Below are 19,675 nucleotides of genomic sequence, written 5' to 3'. Positions count from 1 at the left end.
ACCAAAACCTCTCTAACCCAAGCACGCCTGCCAAGAAGGATTTAAGTCACACCATTTGTTTCAAGTGCGGGAAGATTCGACACTATGCCACCGAGTGTTCTGAAGCAAAGAATGGAAATGGAAATGGAAGCTCTGGGAAGAAGCCCAACCCTTTCAATAGGGGACAGGTGAACCACGTGAACGTGGAGGAGGTTGAAGAACAGCCCGATGCAGTAATAGGTAAGTTTTTGATACATTTCAAGGGGATTTGTGGATAAGTATAAGTTGCCCACCAAAGTTCTTAGGACACCTATGTTAGTAAGCTCACCTAGAGCTGAGTATATGGAAAGTAGTGGATGTTTTCAGATGCCATTGACCATAGGTAGGCATGTTTTCCACCTCGGACTTAACAATCTTGGAATCACAAGGATTAGATGTGATTCTCGGTATGGATTGGCTATCAAAGTATGGAGGAAACATTGATTGCGCCAGTAGGTCAATTCTACTCACCACACCGGAGGGTAAAAGGATTAAGTATGTATCCAGGCATACTCCTAAGAGTACTCACGTAAATTCCCTCACGGGAGTTGTTCAGGAAGAAGTGCCCGTAGTAAAGGATTACCCAGATGTATTTCCAGAGGAACTACCAGGCATGCCCCCGGATTGAGACATTGAGTTTTTTTATAGAATTATTGCCAGGCACCGGACCAATATCAAAGAGACCGTACTGGATGCTCGCAAATGATCTGGATGAGATTAAGAAATAGATTAAGGAGTTACTGGAGAAAGGTTACATTCGACAAAGTTCGTCACCATGGGGAGCCCCAGTGCTCTTGGTTGAGAAGGATAAACCTCTGAGAATGGTTGTTGATTATCGCGCGTTGAATGAAGCAACGATCAAGAACAAGTACCCACTGCCGATGATCAATGATTTGTTTGACCAGCTGCAAGGAGCTAAAGTATTTTCCAACATCGATTTACGATCAGGGTACCACCAGCTGAGGATTCGAGAATAGGATATACCTAAGACAGCTTTCACCACAAGGTACGGGCTGAATGAGTACATGGTCATGTCATACAGATTGACTAACGCCCCTGCCTATTTCATGAGTATGATGAACAAGGTGTTTATGGAGTTCTTGGATAAGTTTGTTGTGGTGTTCATTGATGACATTTTACTATACTCGAAGAATGAAGAAGAGCATAAGGAGCATTTGCGCTTAGTTCTCGAGAAGCTCAGGGAACATCAGTTATACGCCAAGTTCAGCAAATGTGAGTTTTGGTTGAAGGAAGTTGGATTCCTTGGACATGTTATATCAGGAGAATGTATATGAGTAGACCCTACTAAGGTCCAGTCAGTCACTAAGTGGTTGGCACCCAACTCAGTTGGAGAGATTCACAGTTTCCTGGGACTCCCAAGATATTATCAGAGATTCATTGAGAATTTCTCTAAGATTGCAAAGCCCATGACAGAGTTGTTGAAGAAGGACAACATGTTCAAATGGACGGATGAATGTGAGGCAAGTTTTCAGGAGTTGAAGAAACGTTTGACTACAACCCCAGTGCTGATTCTGCCAGATATACGCAAGGACTTCCAAGTGTATTGCGACGCATCTCGTTTAGGACTTGGAGGCGTGCTTATGCAAGATGGAAGAGTTGTTTCGTTTGCCTCATGACAGCTTCGACCACATGAATTGAATTATGCCACATATGATTTGGAGTTAGCAGCCGTAGTGCATGCACTCAAAACCTGGAGACATTTTCTTATTAGAAACCACTGTGATGTGTACACGGATCATAAGAGTTTGAAGTACATTTTCACGCAGAAGGAGTTGAACCTCAGGCAAAGGAGATGGTTGGAGCTTATAAAGGATTACGATATGAAGTTGCACTATCATCCAGGCAAGGCCAATGTCGTAGCAGACACTTTGAGCCGGAAGAGTTACGCCAATACCTTCGTAAGCGGAGGATTGCCAAAGGAGTTAGCTGAAGACCTCAGGGAGCTACTTTTGGAGATAGTCCCTAGAGGTTTTGTTGCAGCACTGGAACTTCATTCGACATTATTGGGAAAAATTCGAGAAGCTTAGAAGGATGATAAGGAAATTGCTGAGATAAAGGAGAAGATGAGCAAAGGAAAGGCCAAAGGTTTTCGCGAGGACGAGCACGACACCTTATGGTTTGAGGACCGTGTTTACGTGCCCAATAATGCAGAGATCAGGAAGTTGATACTTCAGGAAGCTCACGACTCGCCATACTCGATACACCCCGGAAACACCAAGATGTATTTGGATTTGAAGGAGCGTTTTTGGTGGACGGGTATGAAGAAGGACATTGCCGAGTATGTAGCCGTATTTGATGTATGTCAGAGAGTGAAGGCAGAACATCAGAAGCCAGAAGGATTACTGCAGCCTATGTCGATACCTGAATGGAAGTGGGATAAACTTGGCATGGATTTTATCACCGGATTACCCAGGAGCCGATCGGGATATGATTCTATTCGGGTAGTACTGGATCGCTTGACCAAAGTGGCTCACTTTATCCCAGTGAAAACCACCTACACCAGTACGAAGTTGGCCAAGATATACATGACCAGGATCGTATGTATGGAAGGAGTTCCGAGGACTATTGTATCAGATAGAGGAACCCGGTTTACTTCAAAGTTTTGGCACCAGCTGCACCAGACTCTGGGCACCAGGCTAGAGTTCAGTACAACTTTTCATCCACAGACAGATGGACAGATCGAGAGAGGCAATCAGATTCTGGAAGACATGTTGAGAGCTTGTGCACTTGATTATGGATCTACTTGGGATGATAATTTTCCCTACACAGAGTTTTCATACAACAACAGTTAACAAGCCAGTTTGAAGATGGCACCTTTTGAAGCCTTGTATGGACGAAGGTGTAGGACACCATTGATGTGGGACGAAGTTGGAGACCGCTAGTTGTTTGGACCAGATTTAATCAAAGAGTCAGAAGAGAAGGTTAAGCTGATTCGAGATAGACAGAAGGTAGCTCAGTCCAGGCAGAAGAGTTATGCAGACTCAAAACGCAAGGAAGTAGTCTATGAAATCGGAGACAGAGCATATCTTCGGGCGTCACCCCTGCGAGGAGTTAAACGTTTTGGAGTTAAGGGAAAGCTAGCCCCAAGATTTGTAGGACCATACCAAGTTTTGGAACGTATGGGAGAAGTGGCCTACAAGTTGGAGTTACCCGAAGGAGTATCAGGAGTTCATGATGTGTTTCACGTTTCCCAGTTGAAGAAGTGTCATGCTGAGATGGCCGATATTCCTCTGAGAGATACAGTGCCCCTGGAAGCAATTCAGTTGGATAGTGATCTGACCTATGAGGAGAAACCTGTCAAGATTCTCGAGTTTGCCAGCCGAGTTACACGCAGTAAGGTTATCAAGTTTTGTAAAGTTCAGTGGAGCCACCATACCGAGGATGAAGCCACTTGGGAACGAGAGGATGATCTACGGAAAGACCACCCACACCTATTTTCTAGCCAACCCGAATCTCGAGGGCGAGATTCATCTTAAGGGGGTAGGTCTGTAACATCCCAAATTTTCAATTTGGAATGTTATACATAGGTCATCATATGCATATCATATTTTATATGCATTTTGGCTTTGTGATCCCAAAAATCCTAAGCAACTCAAGGACCCACGGAGAGAGTTCGGGTTTTTATGGTTTTCATATTTGAATTTTCTCAAATATTGAAAAGTGGATCAATTTTATTTTATTATTTTTCTCCCCAAAAATATTTCAAATTAAAAATATACGAGAGGAGATAATATGACTTCTCCAAAGTAATTCAAATATTGGAGGAAAATTATTAAAATCAAATACATTATTTTATTTGGATTTTATCTCTATTTTATTTGAAATTAGAAAAATATGCATTTTTTAAAAATTGCATTTTTAGGCCAAGAAAATGTTCATTTTGTTCAGAATATTCTATTTAGACGGCGAAAATTTGTTTTGGTGTTTTTAGATTTTTCTTTTATTTTTTGGGATTTTTTCGGTGAAAACTGTTTTTAAAAAAACGCGAACCACCTTAACGGACCGTGTCCGAACAGGACACTGCCGCCCGAGCCTTTATAAGGCGAGGCGAGGTCGCCCCAGCCCACCGAGCCGCACCGCGCCCCGCCCCAAACCCTAGCCGCCGCTGCCCGCCGCCGCCGCCGCCGCCGCTGCCATGCCGCTGCCCGCGCCGCCGCTGTCGCCGGATCCCGCCGCCGGAGCCGCCTCCATTGACCGCCGTTGACCGGTTGGTTTTTTAGTTTAACCCAATTTTTTTTAGTTTCGCGGTTTATTTTATTAGATCGGTTTTTCGTCAGTTTTTTTATTTAACGAATGTTCGTTCATTTAGATCTGTTAGTGAACGGTTTTCGTTAGATTGGTTCTGTTAGCGAACGTTCGTTCGTTAGTCTTTTTCTTTTTATTTTATTTTAGGCCAGGGACCTATCCGCGATTATTTTTATCGCAGATTAGCCCCTGATTTTCAAACCCTCGTAACTTTTTAACCATTTGCCCAAATCCAGTGAAACCAATTCCAAAATCTTCATCCTGAAACCCTCTTTCTGTTTAATAAACTTGAACAAGGTTTTGACCATTTAAAATTTTGTTTCAAGAAGATTTGTTTTCGAAATTCTTTTGACCGTAGTTTCTGTTTCGTAGCTCCGATTCAATTGATTCTTTTTGCAGATCGAATCTCTTCAGTTGAGTTTTCTAATTTGATCTTCTCATTTGAAGTTTTCCCCTTGAATCTATGCTTGAGTGCTTATGTATGCTATTGTTTGTTTGCGCTAGAATTCCCAGAGTGCGCAGCGTGCTACTACGAGTCACTAGGTTTGGCGGATCATCAGCAAGGCAAGTAACACTTTGATCATATCCCTTTTACCCAGTTTTTATGCAATAGTTTCAACCCTCAAACATTGCATGAGTAGGATCTCTTAACTTGTGGGTTTGGGAAGTAGATGATGAGGTAGAACCTATTGCACTTTTATTATCCAACCCTTGGGAGTTACTTCAATGTTATGCTTATATTGCCATGCTATGCTCGTAGACGTGGTTTGGGTTTGAGTGTATCCATGACAGATGTGAGATTCTTAATTAATGGTTTACTTAAGGTGGCTACTTAAATACACATCTGGGTGGATTGGTTGCGGGCACCTGGAGAATCCAGTGTTGTCCTAGGATATCCCGGAGTACCCGTGTGATCATCCTATGGTTCGCCACCCAGGCTCAAAGGGATCATAAGATTATTCATGCTAGAAACTTCCGTGTGCAGCCACAAGCTAATATGGGCTCTAACATAGTTGAGTATGTTGCATGACCTCTTTCAGTGGTGGGCTAGCAGATGTAGGGGAAAGTAGGTGTAACTGTCCACCCAGAGTAAAGAGTTAATGTTTCTGAAAGACTGTGTCTCGGTCATCCGTTTCTCAAACACCATGTAGTGTGAGAAATACAACAGAGGAGATCAAGTCTTGTGGAGAAAAGTTCGTAAACCTCTGTAGAGTGTACAAACTAATCATGGTTAGCCGTGTCCCCGGTTATGGACATCTTGAGTATCTGGTTCTTGGATATCATGTGGATCTCATCACTCTAAATTAATATGTTGGGATGTTAATACTGCTTAATGGGGATTGAGTTGGAGGAACCTTCTCAATGTTTAACAACTACCATGATAGTTAAATAAAATGTATTCCTTTGTTGTGGAGAAAATTGGCTTTTCGCAAAAACATTACAACCATAGAGCCTCCACCAACCATATATGCATGTAGTGATAGCATTTACTTGTTTCATTGCTCTACTATGTTATCTTGCCAGCATATTCCATGTGCTGGCCCATTTCCCGGGCTGCAATGTATCATGTTGCAGACTTTCCAGACGAAGAGTAAGGTGCGCTAGGTCGTTTGTCGTGCACTCAGCTATGCCGTTGGAGTTGATGGACTCGCTTTATCTTCCAAGCCTTCCACTGTTATTTTACTTAGATGGCATTAAGCCATACTTGTTGTAATAAGTTCTATTTTAAGACATTTGATGTAAGAAGTGTGTGATTGCTACTCTGTTATAAATCCTTCAAGTATTGTGTGTGTCAGCATTACAGATCCAGGGATGACACTTATGCACAGATATTCGACCGTTTGTGGTTGGATCTCTACATATCGGTTTTGCTCAGCCCCTCTTATAGCATTGCTAGTTGCAGGTGCAGAGCAGGTTGTTCCATGTTGGAACATGGATATGTTGGGATATCACAATATCTCTTATTTAATCAATGCATCCATATACTTGGTAAAGGGTGTAAGGCTTGGCCTTTTGCTTGGTGTTTTGTTCCACTCTTGTCGCCTTAGTTTCCGTCATACCAGTGTTATGTTCCTAGAATTTTGCGTTCCTAACACAGTCGGGGTCTTATGGGCCCCCTTGTATCTTTGCCTAAAGTAAAGCTTTCCTGAGGAGATCCAACATTTGTTTTACCATTTGCCTAATAACAACTAAAATTTTGCATACGGAGTAATTAACCTGTGGACTCTTAATCAACCCCTAGGCCAGTGCTCGACATGAGTGTTGGTCCACCTACCTAGCAGTCGGCGGTGCCGCTCTTTGGCTATCGTCCACTTTGTATAGACAGATGAGTCTGTAGATAGAGAGCGCGACACGGATCTGACTCACCGGGAGATCTTCCTGGGATAGTTTTACTTTCTTCGAAGAGCTTGTGCACTGGGATTCCGAGAATACTCGGGGTGTCCCACGATGGAGGATTGTCTCTGCGGATATTGAGCTTGTCATGGGCTAAGTTGGGACACCCCTGCAGGGTATAAACTTTCAAGAGCCGTGCCCACGATTATGTGGTAGATGGGAATTTGCTAATATCTGGTTGTAGAGAACTTGACACTTGACTTAATTAAAAGACACCAATCGTGTGTGTAACCATGATGGTCTCTTTCCGAGGAGGTTCGGGAAATGAACACGATGGGGTTATGTTTGAACGTAAGTAGTTTAGGATCACTTCTAGTTTCACAAACATTGCGTAGTTTCTCATCTTACTCTTGTACTCGTATGTTAGCCACCATATTTGCTTAGCGCTTGCTGCAACTCCACCTCATAACCACATCCTACCCATAAGCTTAAATAGTCTTGATCTCGTGGGTTTAGAGATTGCTGAGTCCTCGTGACTCACAGATACTATCAACACAGTTGCAGGTGCCGATGATACCAGCGCAGGTGATGCCACCGAACTCAAGTGGGAGTTCGACAAGGACCTTGGCCATTACTATGTGTCTTTTCCTGATGATCAGTAGTGGAGCCCAGTTGGGACGATCGGGGATCTAGCTTTTGGGTTATCTTCTTTTCATTTGGATTTGTCCATAGTGGGACTATGTCTGTACTCTGAATGATGTATGAATTATTTGCTCATTGTGTGACGTGGAGATTGTAAGCCAACTATTTATCCCTTCCTCGTTCATTAAATGGGATTGTGTGAAGATGGCACTTCTTGCGACAAAACCAACATGCGGTTATGCCTCTAATTCATGCCCCGACACGTTGGAGATATAGCCGCATCTTGGGCGTTACAAGTTGGTTGTCAGAGCCGTCCCCGACTTAGGAGCCCCCTGCTTGATCGAATTGCTGACGTTGTTGAGTTTAGAACAAAAATGTTTTGAGTCTTAGGATTATATATATCGGAGAGTAGTATTCTTTTTACTCGTCAGCCCCTTCGTCGCTCTGGTGAGGTCTCCTGACGTAGATGTTTTGACTTTCCACTTCTCAAAATTCACTAATTTTTTTAGGATCACGCGGGTATCTTGGGATTGTTCTGATATTCTTGTGACGAGAACATTGTTCTTGGTGCCTCCTGACATTTAGGGGTTGTGGTTGTGTCCCGGGGAGTTGAACTCCGAGGTGTTGTCGTCACAATTTTATCGTTGCAGTTCTGGAATACCTGAGTTCGCCAACATCGAAAATCTCTTTTATGTAGTTTGTGGTGAGAGAACCTCGACGCCACCCAGTACCGGGGAGGGAGTTCGGGAGTATTGCCATAGCTCGTATAATGGATGCTTTTCAAAGGTTGAGGTACACGATTTCTGGAGTTTTCTTGGTTATGTGTTGATGGAAGGGTACAGTTGGAGCGTAGGGCTTGTTAGTTGTGTGATATATATTGTGCCTCCCTGTATCCCTGACACCAGATTGCATAACCAGAAAGTTTTGGGTGTTAATAGGTGGGAATTCAAGTAGCTCTTGGTTATTCTTCCGGTAGATATTTGGTATGTGATTGGGTAATCCTTACCACTTATTTGTTCCAGTCGTACATTGTTGTTTCATTCATCAACCTTTATCTAAGTGGCTTCTCACCTTAATGGTCATGTAATGTTAACTTTGGAATTCATTCGTCCAATCTCTCTTCGAATGTTTATTGTGAAGACTACATGTTACAATTTCTATCCGTTGATTCAGCTTGTCTATCTATATATCATGGTTCTAACGGATGTCACCCTCTTCAGGATGGCTCCTCCAACGCGTCTGAATCCGGACCGCAATGATGGGAATCAGGCGAACCCTCCGCCTCCGGAGGCATGGCAAGCAATCATGGCAGCCACCAATGCCCACACCCAGATGCTTTTTCAACTCTTGCAAAAGCGCAACCAAGGTTATCAAGGTCAAGGGCAATTCAACAATCAACCTCAGTTTGCTACCCTCAACCAGTTCCTTGCAAATCAGCCAAAGTCTTTCAGCTTTTGTGCCGAGGCCACAGACGCCAATGATTGGCTCATGGACATCAACAAGCATTTTGAATGTAGCAATGTTAGGCCTGAGGACTACGTCAAGTTCGCTTCTTTTCAGCTCAAGGACCAAGCAGCTGATTGGTATCGGCAATACAAAGATTCTATAGGAGGTTGAGTGATTACCTGGGATGACTTCTGCCGAGACTTTCGAGCTCGTCACATTCCAACAAGTCTTGTTGAGAGCAAGCGTGAGGAATTCCGCAATCTCAAGCAAGGAAGCATGTCCATGTACCAATACAACATCCAATTTTAGAAACTTGCTCTCTTCGCAAGGTAGGACGTTCCTAATGAAAAGAGCATGATCTATCACTTCAGGGGTGGCCTCAGAGAGGATCTGCAGTTAGCTCTCGTTCTTGTTGAGCCTACTAAGTTCGACCAGTTCTATAACATGGCCCTCAAGCAAGAAGGTGCTCAGCTCAAGTGTGAGGCTTAAAAGAAGAGAATCTGGGATGCAGTTCAATCGTCTTCGTCCTCTCAAGTGGCAGCTAAGCAACATAAGTTCAGGCTTCCTCCTCCTCCATTTCGTCAGCCCTACCAGTAGAAGAACAAAGGTGGCCATGGATCTTCCCACCCACCCAACCCAGCTATCAGAACAAGTCTCAGACTCAAGCTCCATGGACAGGTGCTCCTCCACCTTTCCATCCACTTTCAGAGGTCACTTGTCACATGTGTGGTTTGAAAGGGCATTACTCAAACAAGTGCACCCAGAAGCGCCTTCGCCCTCCTCCTCCGGCCAGGTCAGCAAGCAATGCAGTTGTCAAGCACAATCCCAAGTTTGCAAAGGTCAACATATTGAATGCAGCTCAAGCAGAGGATTCTTCAGATGTGATCATGGGTAACCTCATAGTTAACTCTCTTCCTGCCAAAGTATTGTTTGATTCGGGTGCATCGCATTCTTTCATTTCCTTGCCGTTCTCTGAGAAGCATGATTTATGCCCCATGTATATTCCAAGGCCTCTATCAATAGTATCCCTGGGAAAGGTGATGACCTCTCGTATGATGGTTCCGAATGTCGGTATCGAGATGGGTAATTATAAATTTCTGGCTTCCCCAATTCTTCTCAGCAATTCCGATATTGATCTTATTCTCGGCATGAATTGGCTTTCTTAGCACAAGGCCTTTATTGATTATGCTGCCAGGGAGATCAAATTGACGCACCCCTCTGAGGATGTGATCATCTATGCCGCTTGTGATGATACCATTCGGTTGTTCTCTCTCAATGAGAAGGGCAAGTTAAACGCTATTTCTCATATTCCAGTGGTTTGTGAGTACCAAGATGTCTTTCCAGAAGAGCTTTCGGGTATGCCTCATCACCGGCCAGTTGAGTTCGTTATCGATCTTGAGCCTGGTACTGAACCCGTTTGCAAGCGTCCATACAAGCTTGGACCAAAGGAGCTGAAAGAATTGAAGAAACAGCTCGACGAACAAGAGCGTATGGGTCTGATCAGACCGAGTTCATCTCCGTGGGGTTGTGATGTTCTTTTTGTCCATAAGAAGGATGGCACGGACTGACTTTGCGTCGACTACCGTCCATTGAACAAGAAGACAATCAAGAACAAGTACCCACTTCCCAGCATCAATGAGCTATTCAAGCAACTAAAAGGTGCAAAGGTGTTCTCCAAGCTTGACCTCCGTATGGGTTATCATCAGATTCACATTCGAGAAAAAGATATCCCTAAGACAGCATTCAAAACAAGCTTTGGTTCTTATGAATATACTGTCATGTCTTTCGGCCTTGTCGATGCTCCTCAACGTTCTCTCGAATGATGAACTTCATATTCAACCCCTACACAAATGAATTCTTCCCGGTGTATCCCGTTGATATCTTGGTGTTCTCCAAGAATAAGAAGGATCACGCCAAGCATTTGCGATTGGTGCTCGACAAGCTCAGAGAGTATCAACTCTATGCAAAGTTCTCCAAATGTGAGTTTTGGCTTGATGAAGTTATTTACCTTGGCCACATCATCTCTGCCAAAGGCATTGCTGTTAATTCAAAAAAGGTTTCTGCAATTGTCAACTGGGAACCTCCTCAGAATGTCAAGCAGCTCTGTAGTTTCCTTGGGCTTGCAAGCTATTGCCGAAGATTTGTTGAGAATTTCTCAAAGATTGCAAAGCCTCTTTCCAACCTCCTCCAGAAGCATGTCAAGTATTCCTGGACTCCTGAGTGTGATGTTGCTTTCAACACTCCCAAAGAGAAACTCGTCTCAGCGCCTGTCCTAACTCCTCCTAAGGAATCCAAGCCATTGGAAGTTTTCTGTGATGCCTCATTGCAAGGTCTCGGTGCCATGTTAATGCAAGAGAAGAAAGTTGTGTCCTATACTTCTCGTCAGTTGAATCCCGATGAAAGGAACTACCCCACTCAAGATCTTGAGTTGGCGGCACTTGTCCATGCATTAATAACATGGAGACATCTCTTGTTGGGAAGGCAAGTGGACATTTTTACCGATCACAAGAGCCTCAAATATATGTTCACTCAACCCAACCTCAACCTTCCACAAACTTGTTGGGTCGAAATGATTTAGGAGTACAATCCAAGTATTGAATATACTCCAGGCAAGGCAAATGTGATTGCAGATGCTTTGAGCAGAAAGGCTTATTGCAACAGCTTAATTCTCAAGCCATTCCAACCGGATCTTTGTGAAGCTTTTCGCAAGCTCCACCTCCAAGTTGTTCCTTGAGGTTATCTTGACAACATTCAAGTCACTCCGACTTTGGAAGATCAAATTCGTGAGGCACAACTCCTTGATACCATGGTGAAGAAGGCTAAACACGGTATTGCCAAGGGCTTATCCAAATACAAGTGCTATCGCATTGATGACAGGGACACCTTATTATTTGAGGACCGGATTGTGGTCCCAAAAGGTGATCTAAGGAAGGTCATAATAAACGAAGCGCACAATTATCTTATTTCCATTCATCCAGGCAGTTCGAAGATGTACCATGACCTCAAGCAATCATACTGGTGGACTCTAATGAAGCGAGAAATAGATCAATTCATGAATGAATGCGATGTCTGTTGAAGGGTGACAGCAGAACATCAACGACTAGCTGGTCTCCTCCAACCTCTTGCTATTCCAGAATGGAAGTTTGATCATATAAAAATGGACTTTGTCACTGGCTTTCCCAAGTCCAAGCGTGGGAATGATGATACCTTCGTTGTCATTGACAAGGTTACAAAAGTGTCTCATTTCCTTCCAATCAAAGAATCTATCACGACAGCTCAGTTGGCAGAGTTATACACCTCCAGAATTGTCTTGTTGCATGGTATTCCACAACTGATCTCTTTAGACCGTGGATGCATTTTCACTTCTAAGTTCTGGGACTCCTTCCAGAAGGCCATGGGCACCAACATTCGCTTCAGCATGGCTTTCCATCCTCAAACAAGTGGCCAAGTCGAGTGAGTCAATCAAATCCTCGAAGACATGCTTAGAGCTTGTGTCATCTCTTTCGGTATGAAGTGGCAAGATTGTCTCCCATATGCCGAATTCTCCTAGATCAACAGCTTCCAAGAAAGTTCGGGCAAGGCCCCATTCGAAATTCTATATGGCAGAAAGTGTCGTAGTCCTCTAAATTGGTCCGAGACTGGTGAACGCTAACTTCTTGGCAATGACTTGATCACAGAAGCTGCAGAAATGTGTAAAGTCATCCGTGAAAACCTCAAAGCCGCGCAATCGCGCCAGAAGAGTTACTATGATAGCAAGCACCGTGACTTGGCTTCGAGATCGGGGACCATGTCTACCTCCGCGTCTCTCCAATGAAAGGCACTCGATGCTTCGGTATCAAAGGGAAGCTTGCCCGAAGATACATGGGTCCTTTCTAGATCATTGGCAAAAGAGGCGACCTCGCCTATCAACTTGAGCTTCCGTCCAACTTGGCAAATGTGCACGATGTGTTTCATGTGTCACAGCTTCGCAAGTGCTTCAAGACGCCTGAGTGCACTATCAACTTCGAAGAAATTGACCTCCAAGAAGACTTGTCTTATCATGAGCATCCTGTTGCCATTCTTGAAGAAACCGAGCGCAAAACCCGCAACAAGTCGATCAAATTCCTGAAAGTTAAGTGGTCTCACCATTCCGATTGAGAAGCCACCTGGGAGCGCGAGGATCACCTCTGTTTCGAATATCCAGAGTTCCTTCAGTCCTAGACCTCAGGACGAGATCCTCTTGTAGTGGAGGAGAGTTGTAACACCCCAAATGTAAAACTTCCATATTTGGAGAAGTATCCAACCTTGTCATGTTCAATACCAAGTGGTTTTCCTCTTTGTGGGTTTCATTTTGGGTTTGCTTTGTTTCGCATTGCATTGTCTTGTCATTACTTTTCATATTTATTTTTGCCATCACATGTTTGCATCATGTTCATATCATGTTGTGTGGTGTTTATGTCATCTTGCATTCTCATCCTCACCATGCGCATTGTGTGTTTCATGCATGTTATTTTGTTGTTTGACCCATGTGTGATCCATGCATGAACTCCCCAGCATCCCTACACCTCTCCCCTTTCTTATTTTGGCAGGCAACACTATTTATCAACAAATAATGTTCATCTTCTCCCTATAAATCTGGCACCATGCGTTGAACCTCCCTGCCAAATTTCACCTCATTTAGAATTGTTTTGGTTGGGTTCAAAAATGCATCAAGTTTGAATTTTATTCAAACTTTCATTATTTTTCTACCTCTAAAATTGTCCATACCAATTTATTAAAATAGGGCATATTTCCAGGAGCTCAGGGATATTTTTGTTTCTGCCAAATACCTCTCCTACCTCCCTGGACTTTTCCTTTTCTACAGCTATGAATTTAAATTTACAGAATTAAGTAAAAAGGGGAAAGCACTCCTAGTGCAACAACCTTGGCCTTTTCCCTCTAGCCAGCCAGCCCACTTACCTCTTTCGACCCAGTCAACCCACCAGCGACAGGAGAGTCATCCACCTCTTGTACGGCGCGTATCGAGGGCGCCACGTCGACGAGCTCAGCAATTTGACGGCCGCCCGACGCCCCTAGTCCCTATATATCTTGTCCTAGCCCTAGCCCCAACCTTCCTCGTCCAGTTCCACCACTCTCCTTCCCTCGCCGCCGCCTAGGTAAGACTCCACGCGCCTCACTGTCGTCCTGCCCGCCATGCTCCGACCAAGCTCGAGCTCGAGCACGGGGTAGCCCTGACGTTGCACCTCCGACCCTTCTGTCGCTATGGAGAGCACCAAGGCACAGCCTCTCTTTGCCCCCATCCACGACCGTGAGCCCAGCGCCTCCGAAGCACCCTCCCCGTCGTCCTCTTCCTCCCCTAGTTCATGGACCTGAAGCCCTGTCAGGTTCAGAGCTCCCTTCCATCGCCTGCAACGCGTCTCCGTCGACCTCTTCGTGTCTTAGGGTGAGTTGGGTAACACACCCCCTCTCCCTTCCATCCCATGGCGTGTAGACTCCCACAGGACTTGTCCGATCCGTGTTTTTACCACGCTCGCAGTGCTCCGGCAAGGTCTGAAGTTTTGTTGCGCATGTATCTACTATGGATCATCCGCATGTCCCCGCGCCCCGGTTCCCGCCTAGTTGTAGTCGCCTCGCGCCCATCCTGCATGCACGTGCTCGAACGCAAGGAGTAGCGGCCTCGCCCAGCCTTGCCGCTGCTGTACCCGAGACGAGCATGAGCTCGTACTCGAGCTAGTGCACACACATGCCCCTGCATGTAGAAGCTCCAAGCACATGCGCTCCCACACCACTTCCGCACCCCTGCCGGTGATCCTCAGCTCCGGTGGATGCTGCCGTTGCTCACCGGCAGCGTCGCCATCCTCCCCGTGCAGTGTGGAAGAAGAAGGCCCGTCGTTTTGGGGCTCCAAAAGGGACCGAACGCTTTACTCACCACGACCCGCCACCTAGCTCAACTGGCGCGATCATATTTGTTTGGGGTGCTAATATTTCTTTAGTGTGTCACAGACAACCAGGACCCACCTGTCATCCCCTAGCACCCTCCTCCTTTTTTTTGTTCTTACTCAGTAATTCCAGCGAAATTCCATTTCTGGAATATGCTAGATTTCCATTTCGGGCCCTATCCAATTCTAGACATTCCAATTCTGGCAGTATTCCATTTCAGTCAATATTCCTTTTAGGCAGGTTATGTTTTGCATATTTGTGATGATTTTTCTACAGTAACTCCCACATATTATATATGTTTTGGGGGTAGAAAAATCCTACCAATCTAGTGGTGGCATTAGTTTTTGCATATGACCAAGTTCATGACCATGTCATTTTACATCATGTTACTATTTTGTCTTTTTTGTGTAATTTAATTCAAACATGCTATGGGGTATTCTGGCACATGTGTAACTTCATTTTCATGCCTACTTCATGCTAGATTTCATTCCATGTCTTTTGGTGCACTGTGATGAGTGCCACAAGCTTGCAAGGTTGCCTTCATGAATCTGCTTAGGCCATGACATGAAATTCTGCTAAGTCTTTAAACAGTCATATCATTTGCCATGTTTTCCTTGATGCTACCATCCATTCTGTGGTTTTTGGATCAAGCTCAATAAGGGAGTTTCATTAAGTGCATTTAGTACTATCATGTCCTGATCCTGTGTAATGTAATATGTTCTTGTAGCATATAGTTTGCTATGCATAAAACTTTGCTACCTGATGCTGTTTCTATCCTGATGCATGAATTTCTGCCAAGGCTGATAAGCTATTAACTTTTGCAATTTTGCCGTGTTGTTTTAGACTTGTTCTAGGGGTTCTAGCAGTAGCTCAGTGTTCATGATTTGTAGAGCTTCACCTGTACTTCACTGCCATGCATTGCGTTTTCATGTTTGGGTGATGTAGTATATTTATACCTTGCATCTAAGTGGCCATGTTTCTGTTTTAAGCAGTTTGCATCATCTCTTGTGTTGCTTGTCATTTACCAACCGTGCATCTGTTTCTAGTGATCCTTATATTGATTTTGACCGAAATCACTCACTCTTTCCAATGGCAATCTTGGTTTGCCAAGTTGATTCCATGATCATCTTTTCCCTTTCGGAGTATCCATATGCATCGCACATCGTATCTTGCATTCCATGTCATGTCTTGCATCATGTTGCTTGTGCATTGCACCATGATTGACTATTGTTCCGTTGCTTGTGTTCTTGCCTTGGGTAGAGCCGGGAGACGAGTTCGTGAACGAGGATCCGGTTGAGTACGCTTACGAGGAGCAAGCTTTCGATAACTTTGAGAACTTTGCAGGCAAGATGACCATTACCCTCGATATCACTTCTATCTTTGCTTGCTAGTTGTTTGTTCTATCTCTATGTCGCGCTACCTACCACTTGTTTATCATGCCTCCCATATTGCCATGTCAAGCCTCTAACCCACCTTCCTAGCAAACCGTTGTTTGGCTATGTTACCGCTTTTGCTCATCCCCTCATGTAGCATTGCTAGTTGCAAGTGCAGAGCAGGTTGTTCCATGTTGGAACATGTAAATGTTGGGATATCACAATATCTCTTATTTAATTAATGCATATATATACTTGGAAAAGGGTGGAAGGCTTGTCCTTTTGCTTAGTGTTTTCTTCCACTCTTGCCACCTTAGTTTCCGTCATACTGGTGTTATGTTCCTTGAATTTTGCGTTCCTAACACGGTCGGGGTGTTATGGGCCCCCCTTGTTTCTTCGCCTAAAGTAAAGCTTTCCCGAGGAGATCCAAAATTAGTTTTACCATTTGGCTAATAAAAACTAATTTTTTTCATAGGGAGTAATTAACCTGTGGACTCTTTATCAACCCTCGAGCTAGTGCTTGACATGAGTGTTGGTCCACCTACCTAGCAGTCGGCGGTGTCGCTCTGGACACGGATCTGACTCACCAGGAGATCTCCTTGGGATAGTTTTCCTTTCTTCGAAGAGCTTGTGCACCGGGATTCCGAGAATACTCGGGGTATCCCGCGATGGAGGATTGTCTCCACGGATCGTGAGCTTGTCATGGGATAAGTTGGGACACCCCTGCAGGGTATAAACTTTCGAGAGCCGTGCCCGCGGTTATGTGGCAGATGGGAATTTGCTAATATCCGGTTGTAGAGAACTTGAAACTTGACTTAATTAAAAGACACCAACCGTGTGTGTAACCATGACGGTCTCTTTCCGAGGAGGTTCGGGAAGTGAATATGGTGGGGTTATGTTTGAACGTAAGTAGTTCAGGATCACTTCTTGACCACTTCTAGTTTCACAACCGTTGCCTAGTTTCTCATCTTACTCTTGTACTCATATGTTGGCCACCATATTTTCTTAGCGCTTGCTGCAACTCCACCTCATAACCACATCCTACCCATAAGCTTAAATAGTCTTGATCCCGCGGGTTTCGAGATTGCTAAGTCCTCGTGACTCATAGATACTATCAAAACAGTTGCAGGTGCCGATGATACCAGCACAGGTGATGCCACCGAACTCAAGTGGGAGTTCGATGCGTACCTTGGCCGTTACTACATGTCTTTTCCTGATGATCAGTAGTGGAGCCCAGTTGGGACAATCGGGGATCTAGCTTTTGGGGTTATCTTCTTTTCATTTGGATTTGTCCGTAGTCAGACTATGTCTGTACTCTGAATGATTTATGAATTATTTGCTCGTTGTGTGACGTGGCGATTTTAAGCCAACTATTTATCCCTTCCTTGTTCATTACATGGGATTGTGTGAAGATGACCCTTCTTGCAACAAAACCAACATGCGGTTATGCCTCTAAGTCGTGCCCTGACATGTGGGAGATATAGCCACATCTTGGGCATTACAAAATCGTTCCTTGCACCTTCGCCGTAAGCCATGCCACCGACATGTGGGACACCCGGTTTCTGGGATCACCCTACCATCTCTAGCATGCTCCGCACATCCGCACACTTGCTTCTTTTGCACCGATATCTCAATGAGTTGTCGGAACCGGAATGTTGTCGTGGCACCATTTCCGTTGTCGTTGCCATGGCACCCCTTTCGTTCCACCACGGTGACAAATGCTTCATAATATGCTCATGTCAACATTTTCATAAAACTTGCATATGTCATCCACATCATGTTAACAACATGTAAATGCTTAAAATTGTTGCTTGCATTAAAATTGCTAAATGACATATGGGATTTTTCGGAATTATTGTTTGTTGTTCCGGCCCCATTTAAACTTGTCTAGATAGGTAGTTTTATTATGCTTCGCCTCTTGCCAGGTTTAACAACATTTAATATTGTTGAGTAGCTTAAACAAGAGCAAACTAAATAAATGAATGAAGCGTTTCGTCAATATGCAACTCCTTGCATATTGAGCTCCACTTAATTTGTAGTATTGTTTCTTGCACTTTGTCATGCCATGCCTCATTAAACTGGACATGCATCATACTTGGTTGTGCATCATGACATGTTTATATGTGATGGTTGTTTACTATGTTGTTTGCTTCTTTCCGGTTGCGCTTCTCCTTGATAGTTCTGGTTATGTTGCGATTGTGAGGATTCGTTCGACTATGTTGCTTCGTCTACTTTTTGGACTCGTTCTTCTTCTTTGCGGGATTTCAAGAAAGATGACCGTCACCTTGGATCTCACTACTATCTTTGCTATGCTAGTTGTCTCGATGCTATCGCTATGTCACACTACCTACCACTTGTTTATCAAGCCTCCCAAATTGCCATGATAACCTCTAACCTTTTTACCCTTCCTAGCACACGGTTGTTTGGCTATGTTACCAATTTGCTCATCCCCTCTTATAGCGTTGCTAGTTGCAGGTGTAGGTTGTTCCATGTTGGGACATGGATATCATGGATATCATGAGATATCACAATATCTCTTATTTAATTACTGCATCTATATACTTAGTAAAGGGTGGAAGGCTCAGCCTGATGCCTGGTGTTTTGTTCCACTCTTACCGCCCTAGTTTCCGTCATACCGGTGTTATGTTCCATGATTTTGCGTCCCTAACACGTTGAGGGTTTATGGGCCCCTCTTGACAGTTCTCTTTGAATAAAAGTCTTCCAGCAAGGCCCAGCATTGGTTTTAACATTTGCCATAATAATACTTGAACCTAATAATTAATTGGCATAGGGTGTCATGAACCCAAGGATTTTCTACATAGCAGGGGGCCAGTGCTGATGGTGTTGATCCCAAACAGGCAGCCTGCGAGGCCACCTCGGGGAAACTCGAGGGTTAGTTTTACTCATAGCTTGTCCCATCCGGTGTACCCTGAGACCGAGATTGTGCAAGTCCTATCAGGCTAGGTTGGTGCATCGGGAGGTCTTGCTGGACTTGTTTTACCATTGTCGAAATGTCTTGTGCACCGGGATTCCGAGTCTGATCGGAGGGTCCCGCGATGGAGGATTGTCTCCGCGGATCATGAGCTTGTCATGGGCTAAGTTGGGACACCCCTGCAGGGATTAAACTTTCGATGGCCGTGCCCGTGGTTATGTGGCAGATGGGAATTTGTTAATATCCGGTTTTTGAAGACTTGAAGTATTCTCAATTTAAAATACACCAACCGAGTGCGTAACCGTGACTGTCTCTTTTAGGGTACGTTCGAGAAGAGAACACGGTTGGGTTATGTTTGAACGTATGTAGTTCAGGACCACTTATTGATCATTACTAGTTGGCGACCGTTTGCGTAGCTTCTCATCTTACTCTTGTACTCGTGAGTTAGCCACTATACATTGCTTAGTCGCTGCTGCAACCTCACCACCTTACCCCTTCCTTACCTATTAAGCTTTGCTAGTCTTGATACCCATGGTAATGGGATTGCTGAGTCCTCGTGGCTCACAGATTACTACACCAACAGTTGCAGGCACAAGTAATGCGATGATCATGACGTGAGAGAGACGTTTGCTTGTGTTGGAGTTCTTCTTCCGCTTCTTCTTTGTTCAGGGGATAGGTTCCTAGTCGGCAGCCTGGGCTAGCAGGGTGGATGTCGTTTGAGCTTCTGTTTTTGTTTCATCCGTAG

This window comes from Triticum urartu, chromosome 6A (genome assembly GCF_056163025.1).
Source record: "Triticum urartu cultivar PI428250 chromosome 6A, HENAU_Tu73, whole genome shotgun sequence".
Classification (NCBI taxonomy): Eukaryota; Viridiplantae; Streptophyta; class Magnoliopsida; order Poales; family Poaceae; genus Triticum; species Triticum urartu.
This window is presented reverse-complemented; position numbering follows the sequence as displayed.